This window comes from Monodelphis domestica, chromosome X (assembly GCF_027887165.1).
Source record: "Monodelphis domestica isolate mMonDom1 chromosome X, mMonDom1.pri, whole genome shotgun sequence".
In the NCBI taxonomy this organism is placed as follows: domain Eukaryota; kingdom Metazoa; phylum Chordata; class Mammalia; order Didelphimorphia; family Didelphidae; genus Monodelphis; species Monodelphis domestica.
This window is the reverse complement of record NC_077235.1, coordinates 1914772-1927441: the sequence shown is the minus strand read 5'-3', so window position 1 is coordinate 1927441 and position 12670 is coordinate 1914772.

The window sequence follows — 12670 nt, the reverse complement described above, 5'->3', positions numbered from 1 at the left end:
TCGAGGCTCTGTCTCTTGTTAGCTACTCTTTTAGCTCCAGGCTCCCATGGCTGCCCCATCTTTTCTCATGGTCCAGTCAGTCAGTCAATATGCATTTATTAAGTGCCTACTATGTGCCAGGTACAAAGCTAAGCACTGGGCATACAAGGAAAGGCAAAAGCTAGTCCTTGCCCTCAAGGAGTTCCCAGTCTAATGGGGAAGACAACACGCAAACAACTAGGTACAAACAAGCTAGAGAAAAGATAAATTAGAAGGAATCACCAGAGGGAAGGCAGGCACTAGCATTAAGGGGCTTTTATAGAAGACTTTAGCTGGGACTTGAAGGAAGCTAGGAAGCCAGGAAACAAAAGTGAGGCAGGAGAGCATTCAGATAGCCAGCTTTTAAAAAAGACCTACAGGGGGCAGCTGGGTAGCTCAGTGGATTGAAAGCCAGGCCTAGAGACTGGAGGTCCTACGTTCAAATTTGGCCACAGACCTCCCAGCTGGGTGACCCTGGGCAAGTCACTTAACTCCCATTGCCTAGCCCTTTCCAGTCGTCTGCCTTGAAACCAATACAGAGGATTCATTCTAAGATGGAAAGTAAGGGTTTAAAAAAAATCAAGAGGCCCCCAGGCAGGAGACAGAGTGTCTAGTTTGAGGAATAGTAATGAGGTCAGTGTCACTGGACCAAAGAGTACATGGGGGTGAACGTGGAGTAATAAGACTGGAAGGAAGAGGCCAGATTATGAAGGGCTTTGAAAGCCAAATAGAAGATTTTAATTTGGTCCTGGAGGTGATAAGGAACCGTTGGAGTTTATGAAAAGGGGAGGTGGGAAGGCATGGCATAATTATATCTGCATTTTAGGAAGCCTAATTGGACAGCTAAGTGAATGGACTGCAGTAGGGAGAGATTTGAGGTAAGGGGGCACACACGAGAGATGTTGCAAAGGCCAAATCAATAGGCCCAGACAGACTGGATATGGGGGATGAGAGAGATGAGGAACTGAAGATGACACCTAGGTTCCGAACCTCCATGGCCAGGAGGATAGTGGTAACCTCAGTAGTAAGAGGGAAGGGGACAGCTAGGTGGCTCAGTGACTAGAGTGCCAGGCCTGGAGGCTGAAGAACCTGGATTCCAATCTGTCCTCAGACACTTCCTAGCTGTGTGACCCTGAGCAAGTCACCTAACCTCCACTGCCTAGCCCTTACTGATCTTCTGCCTTGGAACTGATATTTATATTGATTCTTAGAAGACAAGGATTAAAAAAACTAGGGAGAGGGAGAGACTTTGGAAGGGAAAGATCACTAATTCAGTTTTGGGCATGTTGAGTTTAAGATATCTAAGGGACATCTAATTTGGCATGCCCATTAGGCAGTTGGAGATGGGAAATCAAGAAAGAGGTGAAGGCTGGACAAGTAGATGGGAAAATCATCCCCAAATCTGACCTCCAGGAGACTGCAGTTGGCCAGGACTTCTCTTCTTCTTCACTCTAGCAGTCTTGGTCTAGAAAGTTCCCTCAATCCTTGCATCCAGTGTGTTTCAGGAGTCCTGCTTCCCTCCAAGAAGCTCAATTCTGGGAGCTCTTCTGATAGGTGAAGTGGTTTCTCTTCACCTGCCAACTCTGGGGTAGAGGGCCACATAGAGGAGTAGATTCCCCTCACCCCTCACCACACAAAGCCTGTTCTCTATGCATGGCTCTTCTTGCAGTTCTGTTCTAGACTCAACCTCTGGCTGGCCCTCTCAAAGGCCATGTCCAAAGAAGAGTCTCAGATCCAGCTTTTCCTTGAAGCCTTTCTTTCCACAATGACCTTGGGAGTAGCCAAGGCAGCTCTCTGTAAGCAATTAATCACAAACATTTATTAGACACCCACTGTATGCCATGCACTGTTTGAAGCACTGGGGATATAAGGGACAGTGAATGAAACAGTCCCTACAGCCAAGGATAAGGCATTCCTCTTTTAACCAAAAAATAAAACCCTTACCTTTTGTCTGAGAATCAATGCTGTGTATGGGTTCCAGGACAAAAGAGTGGTAAGGGCTTGGTAATGGGGATGAAGTGACTTTCCCAGGGTCACACAGCTAGGAAATATCTGAGGCCAGAATGGAACCCAGGACCTCCTGTCTCTGGGCCTGGCTCTCAATCCATTGAGCCACCAGGATCTGAGATTCTAAGAGGTTAGACAGAGGGCACCCATGTAGCTCCCCATTTTACCCCAATCCTCCATCCAGTAGGCTGGCCCTCCCTCCCAGATTACCTTCTTGATATTTAGTCTCTTTAGCAGGGTGGGAAGGAGGATTTTCCAGCAGAAACCTGATGCCCGTTTGTTGGGTAAAAGGGATTCCTGTTTGGGTCGAAATTGAACAAGACATGGTCACTGAGGCTCTGCCAGCTCCAAGATTCTGGGTTTGTCCAGTCTCTGATTGAAGACCTTTGGGGGGGGGTTGTCCCTGGCATCCACCTCTGTGGTACCTCAAACTAGCTGCTCCCGGGGATTCTGTCACCTTGTCCATGGCTGTTTCTTCTACTTCCAACTCAAGCCCAGGAAACTTTCCAGAGCCATTAAGGCCCAATAGCTACCACCTTTTCCAAGGAGCATCTCTTCTTCTTGAACTCGTTTTCTCAGGTAATAAAATCTCAGCCCTAGATGGAACTCTTCCCCAGGATTAGCTAGCCATTCATTCTAATCCTTTCCAGGCATCACCTGTCTGCCTTCTCTTACTATTAAGTAGCCATGGCAGCTTTCAGGGGAGCTCAGGGCCTTGAAGTGGCTAAGAAGTGGCCTAGAAGGAAGGACACTGGACCAGAAAGTGCCCGGCCTTTACTTCTGCTAAGCATGCCCCCCACCTTGGGATCCCTGTCCTTCCTACAGCTGGGACGCCATTACCCAGCATGGAGACAAGACATGCTGGAGAGAGGAAAGGCTGCTGACCTAGGAGTCAGGACCCCTGGGTTCTAGTTCCAGCTGTGCCAATTCTCTAAGGGTGTGAGATCTTAGGCAAGTCGCTTTTCTTGGCTGTTCACTTTCCTCATCTGTAAAGTGAGAATTTGGGCTAGGGGATCTTAAAGCCTTTTCCTCCTTGAACATTTGGTATTTGCACCATTGCTCCTGTCCTAGCACAGTCCTTCCTGACTGCCCTCCTGGACAATTGCACTAGCCTCCGAACAGGTCTTCTCTCCTGCAGTCCATCCTTTAGAAGTTCAAGAGATGAATTTTCTTTCTGCCAAAATCTGGTCACATCACTCCCTTGTCCGATCAGCAATCTTCTGTGGCTTCCTATTGCCTACCAAGTACACATTGGATGTTCAGGCCAGGAATTTTGCACCCTCTTTACCACTGATCCCCTTTTCAATCTTATCTCCTCTGATGCTGCTCCAGCTCCATTGGACCATGGCTGCCTCCTGAAACACATCAAGCACTCTCCCACCTTTCAGCTCAGTTCCCTGTGTCAGTCAGCAATGGCTTTTCTTCTTGCCTGGTGAACTCCTCGGCCATCCTTGGGGACCTAGCTCCAGCTCAGTCAGGAGGACTTCCATTATGGCCGTGGGCAGTATTATTCTCCGTCCCTGCCTCCCCCCTCCCCCAGCTAGGCTTTGTTCTCCCTTCTCTGGTGCCCTAATTATCCTGTGATATCATGGATGGTAGTTATTTCAGGCTGCCTCAGCTCCTCTAGGTGAGAACAGAAGGTCCCTCCCTTAGGACAAGACTGCCTCTCCTCCTAACCCGGGCTCTCTAAACAGCAGACACCTAATGAAGGGTTGGGGAACCAGATTTTGTTGACAGAATCTCAAAAGCCCCCAAGTCTGCCCCAGCTTGCAGGCCCAGAGAGCCTGTTCCTCTGCCTACTTCTTGGAGCCACGGCTGACAGCAGCTTCTGGAGTCTGGGGCTCTCTTTCCTGCATTAATTGCTAGAATACCACTGGGGGCTGCTTGACAGGCAATTTTCGGAAAAGCAAGCATCTCCAGCCTGTCACCTCATGTCTCCTCCCACGGCCAGTTCTGCCTCTGCTCTCTTTGGGTCTCCCTGCAGTGGGGGAGGGGGGTTCTACAATATTTGGAGTCAGAATGAAGCAACAGCCAACTGTTTCTCTTCCTACTCAGTATAAGCCACTTTCTCACCCCTCCTTCTCTTCGAGTGTTTGTGTACCTGGAATAATTTCTCAGCTGGCAGATGCTCCTTCACAAAGTGCTCTTTCCTAGTAGCTGACTAACTGCATACATTTTCTAGGCCTCAGTTTCCTCATTTGTAAAATGGAGTTGATGTGCCTTGTACCCCCTGCCTCACAGGGCAAGTGCTGGAAACAGAAAAGCCCTCTTGGAGTGGAGCCAAATGCTCTTGGTATCCAGTTCAGGGACTCTCTCCATTTCACTGCCATATTCTGTACTGTACAGCCTCAGGAAGTTTGTTCCTCTCTTTGGGCCTCAGTCTCCTTCTCTACAACATGAAAGGGTTGCACTAGATAGCCGCTGAGGTCCCTTCTCCCACTAAAGCCCTACTCCTATGATCCTTGGTCCCAGGGAAGGGGCTGGGGTCAGGGAGGGGGAGGATGATAACGAGTTTGGTTTTGGACATGTTGAGCTGAAGATGTCCAATACGCAGTTGGAAATATGAGACTGGAGGTCTGCATAAGTAGCTATGAGACTCATCTCCATAGAAATGATCATTGAATCCATGGGAGCCAAAGAGATCCTCCAGCAAAGTAGCGAGGAGAGGAGAAGGAAGGGGAGGGCACAGGGCAGAGCTTTGGGTGATACCCATCATTATGGACATGACTTGGAAGAAGATCCAGGAAAGAAGACCAAGAAGGAATAGTTAGACAGGTAGGAGAATCAAGAGAGATCAGTAGAGACACTGAATGTAAATGGCCACCTCAAGTTAAGCCATGAAAAGGAAAAGGTCACTATAGGACAATAGCTAATGGAGATGGGCAGATCAAGTGCCCAATTTTTTTGAACTTGCCTCTATCTGGGGACATCTTAGAATCAATGCATATCACACTTTGGTTTCATAGGTAGGTGGTACAGTGGCTAGAGCATTGGGATTGGAGTCAGGAAGACTTGAGTCTAAATCCTGTCTCAGATACTTATTAGCTGGATGATTGTGGGCAAGTCATTTTACTTCTCCCAACCTCAGTTTCCTCATTTGTAAAAAGGCGGAATAACAATACCTCTTTCCCAGGGTTGTTGGAAGTATCTCAAAGTAGAATGTTTTAGGGGCTTTGCAAACCTTAAGGCCCCATAGAAGTGCTCACTATGGTGATTATTATTAATAATAATCCCTGGCCCAAATACGATATTTGGATTGAGCTGTCTATAAGGTCAAATGCTTCCTTACAAACATTCAAGCTTCAGGTCCACATGCGCTGTTGTCATATTGGTTGTAGTCTTCAGCATCAGCTTAGGGTCTGTCTCTCTACCTTCTTGTAAGTGTGTGCTAGGGGACCAGGTCAAAGAGTGAGCCCCAAACCACTCCTAGCACATGCCAGGAAGTCAACAGGAAGGCCATTTGTTGTCATGCCAGGCTATACAATATCCTCCTTAGGAGCTGTCCTCCCCACCAGACCGGTCAAGCCTGAACAAAGAACAGTCAGTCTTTACTGTCATCCTTTGCCCTGCAGTGGCTCTCCGGGTCCTCATTCCCATTTCCTGGTTATGACTAGTGTGCTTGACCACATCTGAGAAAGGACTTGGGCAAGGGTTTTCCTGACCTGTAAAATTTGCTCAAAGGCTGAACTTCCTAAGGTATGGGAGGGAAATCTGACTGATGAAGATACAGCTATCTCACATAGTGAGACCATCCAGACACCTCCCCCCACTACTCCCCACCCCCACGTGTTCCGAAGGCATAGACCTTTCTCTGAGACTTGCGGCTCAGCCTCAGATGGCCTTCACCCTGCCTAGAGAGGGACTGGAGTTCAGAGAAGAACAGTGATTTAGGGCCCAGGCAGTAACTCCCCTTCCAAGTCCTGAGTCCCCCCTCACTCAGGAGAGAAGCCAAGGCTAAGAACCCTTCTCTTCTGTAGCAGTCCAGCCCATAGGTATTATGGAGAGACAAGGATTGTGAGTGAGCAAGCACATGGCCATTCTGCGCATGGCAATGAATGCTATTCCCAGCATGGCTGAAGTTAGGGCGTGAAACCTTGCTTCCCTTTGTCTCACTCACCTGAGGATAATAACCCCACCTTCACCTTGTCATAATTTGCAATTATCCAATGGCAATACGCCAGGTAACTCATCCATATGTATTGAGGCATCATGTAACTTATCAATATGTATTGAGCTCATTTGTATATCAAAGAGAATAAAAAGAAAGGGACACAGCCAGCTCCCCCCACTTCTCCCCTTTCTCTCTCCTCTCTATCTTTCTCCCTGAGGCCTGGCCCTTCAGTCAGGCCTTCCTGTCTCTCTCTCTTTTCCAATGCTAATACCTAGCGTTATCTAACTCCTTTAGTTTCTAATCTCCTTTCCTACTGAGCTAGTATTATCCTCTGACCAGTGCAGTGTTAAATTGGGATCATTGGATGGGAATAGCCTAGATAGTAACGTCCAGTGGTTGGAGCAGGCTGTGGCTCCCGAATATTAATAATTGATTACTGACTCATTTATTCACATCTCTAAGGTCGGCTCTTTCACACTCTTCGCGGGATTCAAAACTTCTATCCTGTTTCTATTTTCCTACCTTAAAACTTCTCGCGGGCTGGGAAGTTTTATCTTCCTAGTGACCATTAGGACTCTTCCCCTTGATCAGAGGCTGTTTTCCCCACACTTTGCCCCATCACCCTCTTGGCCTAAGCTGAGCAATGACAGGAAGCTAGCAAGGGGTTCTGAGCAGGGCAGAGGCCTCTCACCTTCCTATTCTTGGAAGTTCTGGTGCTCTTCACAGAAACCTCCACCCCAGGCCAAGATCCCATTCCTTTTCTTGGTGGCCACATTCCCCTGACCACTCATTGAGCTTGCAGTCCACTAACACCCCACTGATCTTTTTCAGAACCACTACTTTCTAGCTGGGTTCCCCCATCTTGCACGGATAACATTTTTTAATGCTAGAGTGAAAGACTTTACATTTCTCCCTATAGAGTCTCATTCTTGAGAAGGCCATGGACAATCAGTGCCTCCACTTCCTTTCCTCTCACTCTTTTCTTAACATTTCAGTTAGGCTTCTGATCTCTTCACTTGTGGGAAGCTGCTGTCTCCCAAGTTAGCAATGATCTACTGACCTTTTCTCACTCCTCATTCTTGTTGACCCCTGTAGCCTTTGCCATTAGTGAACACTAGATTCTTTTTTCTTAAATTAAGTTTATTTATTTATTTGATTTAGAATATTTTCCCCTGGTTACAAGATTCATGTTCTTTCCCTCCCTTCCCCCCACCCCGTAGCCAACACACAATTCCACTGGGTTTTACGTGTGTCATTGATCAAGACCTATTTCCATATTATTAGTATTTGCACCAAGGTGATCCTTTAGAGTCTCCATCCCCAGTCATGTCCCCATCGAACCATGTGGTCAAGCAGTTGTTTTCCTTCTGTGTTTCTGCTCCCACGGTTCTTCCTCTGGATGTGGAGAGCATCTTTCTCATAAGTCCCTCAGAACTGTCCCGGATCATTGCATTGCTGCTAGTAGAGAAGTCCATGACATTCAATTGTACCACAGTGTATCTGTCTCTGTGTACGATGTTCTCCTGGTTCTTGAGCACTCTCTTCTTAGTATTATCTTCCCTCTAGGTTTCTGGGCTGCTGTTCTCTCCTGGTTCTCCTACCTCTCTGACCACTCCTGTTTCCATTGAGCAATCTTCTTCTGGGTTATGCTCAACAATAGCTAGAGGTACTCCCCAAGGCTCTGTCCTGGCTCTTATTCACATCACTATCTATGCTATTTCATTTAGTGATCTCATCAGTTCCCCTGGATTCAAATATCATCTCTATGCAGATTCTCAGCTCTCCTTGTCTGGCTCAATCCTTTCTCCTGATCTCCAGTTCCCGATCTTCAATTGCCTCTTGAACATGTCCAAGTGGATGTCCCCAATGGCGTTTCAAACTTGGAATAACTAAAACTGAACTCACCATCTTTCCCTCCAAATGCTGCCCTCTTCCTAATTTTCCCATCGCTGTTGAGAGCACTACCATCTTCCTAGTTGCCCAGGGTCATCCTCCACTTCTCACTTTCTCTCACCCTCAGTATTAAAGATGTGTTCAAAGCCTGCCATTTCTACCACCCTAACGTCTCCCCTATATTCTCCCTTCTCTCCTCTGACACTGCCACCACTGTGGTCTGGGACCTAGTCGCCTTAGGCCTAGACTACTGCAATAGCTGCCGGTGGCTCTGTCTGCCACAAGTGTCTCCCCATTCTCATCTATCAGCTATCAAAATGATCTTCCTAAAATGTGGGCCAGAGTAGGGAAATGCAGGAGGGCAGGGTGACATTCCCCCCCTCCCCCCGCCCCCCCAGCAGGCTAGTGGCAGTTATTTGAAAGCTTGTTGTTCAAGAAAGTTGTTCAGGCAATAGGTGATGAGAGCTTAAACGAGGGTTATAGATATCTGAGTGGGAAGAAGGAAATGTTCAAAAGGGGAGTGTTTGAATTTGGGGGGGGGTGTGAGGGGTCAAAAATGCTAGCCGGGTTGTGAACTTCCTGCCCATAGCTGTGAAAGGAAGGTGATTTGCTTCTCTTCTGGTACTTTTGGGCATCTGAGCTTTAAAATTCAGTTTTTGCATTCCTTTGGATTAGATTGGAGAATCTGGCCTAAACTAAAGGTCTTCATCTTGTTTCTGCTAGGCTGCTTTCCAGTTTGCCCAGCAGTTCTTATCAAATCTGGAGCTCTTATCTTTCCTAAGTATTTTCTATTTTTTCCTGGGTTATTGAGTTCCATTATTTCTGATTCTCTCATGTCTGGTCTGTTCCACGGATGCACTTTTCTATTTTCAAGACTGCTGCTTGACAATATACTTTGGAGTCTGGAAATGCTGTTTCCTCCATCTTTTTTCATTCTTTCTCTTCATATTCCAGGTCTTTTGTTCCTCCAAAAGCACTTTTTATTAGTCGATTGGCACGGCGTTCAAATAGCATATTGACATGGTCCAATCATGAGCACTGCACTCAGAACTTCCCCCCCAAACACTCCCCACCTTCCTTCTTTCTGTAGAGGGCAACGCCATGCTCTCAGGAGGTCCCTCAGTCTCCCAACCTAGGAGTCCTCTGTCATCCCCTCCTCTCATATTCAAACTCAATTGCACCTTTGCAACATCGATTGAATATGCCTCCTTTTTCCTCTGACACTGCTCACTCTAGTCCATGCCCTTCTTCCCACACAATGCACCCCTCAAGTCGCTCTCTCCCTCTCTAGTCCATCCTCTCCTCAGCTACCAAAGGCAAACTCCAGTGGCTCCCTGTGCCTCCAGGATCAACTACCAAATGTTCTGTTTGGCACTCCAAGCCCTTTGTAACCTCATCAGGAACTCCTTTCTCCCCAGGCTTCTTACAACACCCCTCCCTGACAGAAACTTTTGGATCCAGTGGCCCTGACTTTGGGCATTTTCTCTAGCTGTCCACCACACCTGTTCTCCCTCTTTGTCTTTGCTCCTGCTTTCTGTCAAGTTTTAGCTAAAATCTCATCTTCTACAGGAAGTACCATTTCCCAAACAATCCTTAACCCTAGGACCCTCTTTGGAAATGTTATCCTCCTTGAGGGCAGGGACTGTCTTTTGGCCATTCTTGAATCCCAGCACTTAGCCCAGTGCCTGGCACACAGTAGGCATGTAATCAGTATTGACTGACCGATGTTTCCCTCCCCCCCAATCCGGGGAAGAAGAGGTAATAAAAAAAAGCAAAATAAAGAAAGGAGCAGAGGACACGAGTTGCTGGAGGGAGTTCAAGTAGAAGGCGTGCTTTGTGTTTGGACTTGGAAATCCTGCATTCCACTCCCTGTTTAGTGAATTGAGGTTGATTCTATAACTCTTCTTCACTGCCAGGAGGTCTTGGTCTAATGACTCAAATTGTAGGTTGGGCAGGACCTCTGAGCCATTTCAGCCAATCCGTCATCCAAATCCAGCCTCTGGCCTCTCATAATTCAAGGAGGAAGGATAGGAAAGAGAAGGAAAAGGGAACTTGTTTTGGATGGGAGGCAGCAGAGGGCAGTGGAAAGCACCCTGGATTTGGAGTCCAAAGACTTGGCTTCACACGTTAGGCAGATAATTTCTTCTTTGTGGGCCTCAGTTTCCCATTCACAAAAGGAGAAAACTAGAACAGAACTTCCAAATATCTGGGCTCTGACTCTCAGATCACAGTATTTATCACCTGGAGAATTTTCAAAGTACTTCTCCTCCTAGCTTATTTTCTCTTTTATGAAATAGGTAGGGCAGGAGTCCATTTTACAGATGAGGTAACTGAAGCTCAGGGAGTCATAGAAGCCATAGCATTGTGGAGGTGGAAGAGATCTTGGAGGTCATGTTGGTCAGTCAGAATCAGAGCACCGTGTTCTGAGTCAAAGGTCAAATGGTTGCTTCTAGCCCCCTTGAATCTGATTCTCTCAGGGCCTACATTCCCCCAACTTAGTAGGGGAGAGTATGGGATCTATTCATATCTGGCATATTTGGTATGCAATATAACTGGGCTTTAAAGTCTGTAGGCCTATAGCTCATTTGCTCTTTTCTTTTTAAAGCCCTTACCTTCTGTCTCAGAATCAGTATTATGTATTAGTTCCAAAGCTAGGCAGTGGGGTAAAATGACTTGCCCAGCGTCACACAGCTAGGAAGTATCTTGAGGCCACATTTGAACCCAGAATCTCCTGTCTTTAGGCCTGGCACTCAGTCTTCTGAGCCACCTGGCTATCCCTATGCTCATTTGATCTTAATAGAAACGAGGCATAGTGGTCAGGAGGATGTGGTCAGTATTTGGAGGCTTTGAGTAGGGCCTGGGGGAGGGAGAGCTTGGCTAAGTCTTTTAATTAAGTCTAATTCCTTCTTTTCTCTGGGACTCCATTTCCTCCTTTGAAAATTGAGGGGAGTGACCTAGCTGGCAGCTGTCTCCATTCCTTTCCATCTGTGTCCAGTAGTGGTGAATCCCCACAAAAGGGGCAGTACCTAACCCACTCACCTCTGGCCTGTTCTTCTTAGGGTTGCAGATCAGTCTAATGAGTCCTGGAGAAAAGGCCTTGGGAGAAAGACGCTTATAGAGGTCTTAAGTTGCCCAGTTTCTCATAATGGACTCCGAAATGAACAACAAACAGACTTTTGAACTGGTCTCATCACACATATCTAGTCATGAATAATTCTGGCAGCCAACACCATGACAAGGTGACAGTGTGATAGAAGGCCTTTGGCCACATGGGCATGCTAGGGAGACCTGCTTGCTAGCCCCAGCTTTGCCACTTGCTAACTATGCTGCACTAGGCATGTGACTCAAACTCTCCCTCCTAAAGGGGAAAGGACCCGCTTGGACAGAAATCTTTCTAAGCAGCTCTTTTGGTGGTGGCAGAGAACTGGACATTGAGGGGGCGTCCCTCAACTGGGGAGTGGCTGAACTGACTGTGCTATGTGATGGGCTGTAAGGAATGGTTCCAAGAGAGCTGGGAAGACCTGTGGGCACTGATGCCGAGCGAAACGAGCAGAACCAGGAGGATGGCGTCCCTGGTGGCAGCGATATTGCCGAAAGCTCAGCCAGGCTCCTCTCAACAGCACGGCGATCCAGGACAGTTCTGAGGGCCGCAGGACCAAGCATGCTCTCTCCACCCCCCCCCCCCAGGAAGAACTGTTGGACGGACGGAGGAGTCGGGCTGGAGACGGAAGCGGAAGCGAACGATTTTTCAATGGATCATTTGTGTTTCTGTGTGTGTGTGTGGTTCGTTCTAGAAGATCGGTCGCTTACGAAAACGAACACGTTTTGTGCAATAATCCACGGAGAACCCAGATCGACTCGGCTGCCAGCGCCAAGAGGGGGGAGGGAGAGAGAGAAGTTCCATCATCTACCCTAGGAAGACCTGTGTACATGTCATTGGTAATAAAGAAATCAAGCCAACTCCTTCTTGTGCCTTTGAAAGGATGGCGCCAGACTAGACGATTTCCAGAGTCTCCTCTGGCTTTATCCACTGTATAAGCTGCAGCTGTCTTTCTGCCAGGAGTCACCGTACTCCAGTTGCCCTGGTATTTCCACCCCCACAGCTCAATTCACTGTACCTTGGTCTTTCCTAATTCCTCCTACCCATGGGGCTTGGGTTGAATTTTCTTGCCTGTATTCGCTTATCAGTGAGGCTCATCTCTGCTCAACTTTATCCCATTGTGGCCATGGGGTGTGCCCCAAGTCCCCTGGAGCAGCCTGCCTGTACCCCCCATCGTGCTGATGTACACATCCGGTATTTCCTGCCCCCTTCCCCCACCCCCTCCATTCCCAGGCTGCATTCCATCAGCAGAGGTGGCCTGCTTGGCCCCCTCCCCCCACTGTCCTTATGCCAGGCGAATGATAAATGAGGAACCGAAAGGGCCTCAGATGAACTGGGCCCAGAAAGGGGCTGGCTGTGCAGCTAGGATGAGGCCAAGTTCTGAGGCTAACAGTGACTCACTAACCAGAGCTTGGATTGCCAGAAGCTGCACTTTCCCACAGATCTCCCATGTCTATACTGCCTGATTCCTTGCACTTCTGCTGACTCTCTTCTACCTCCTCTTCTCCTCCCCCACTCACAACCTGGGGAGAGCCTTTAAG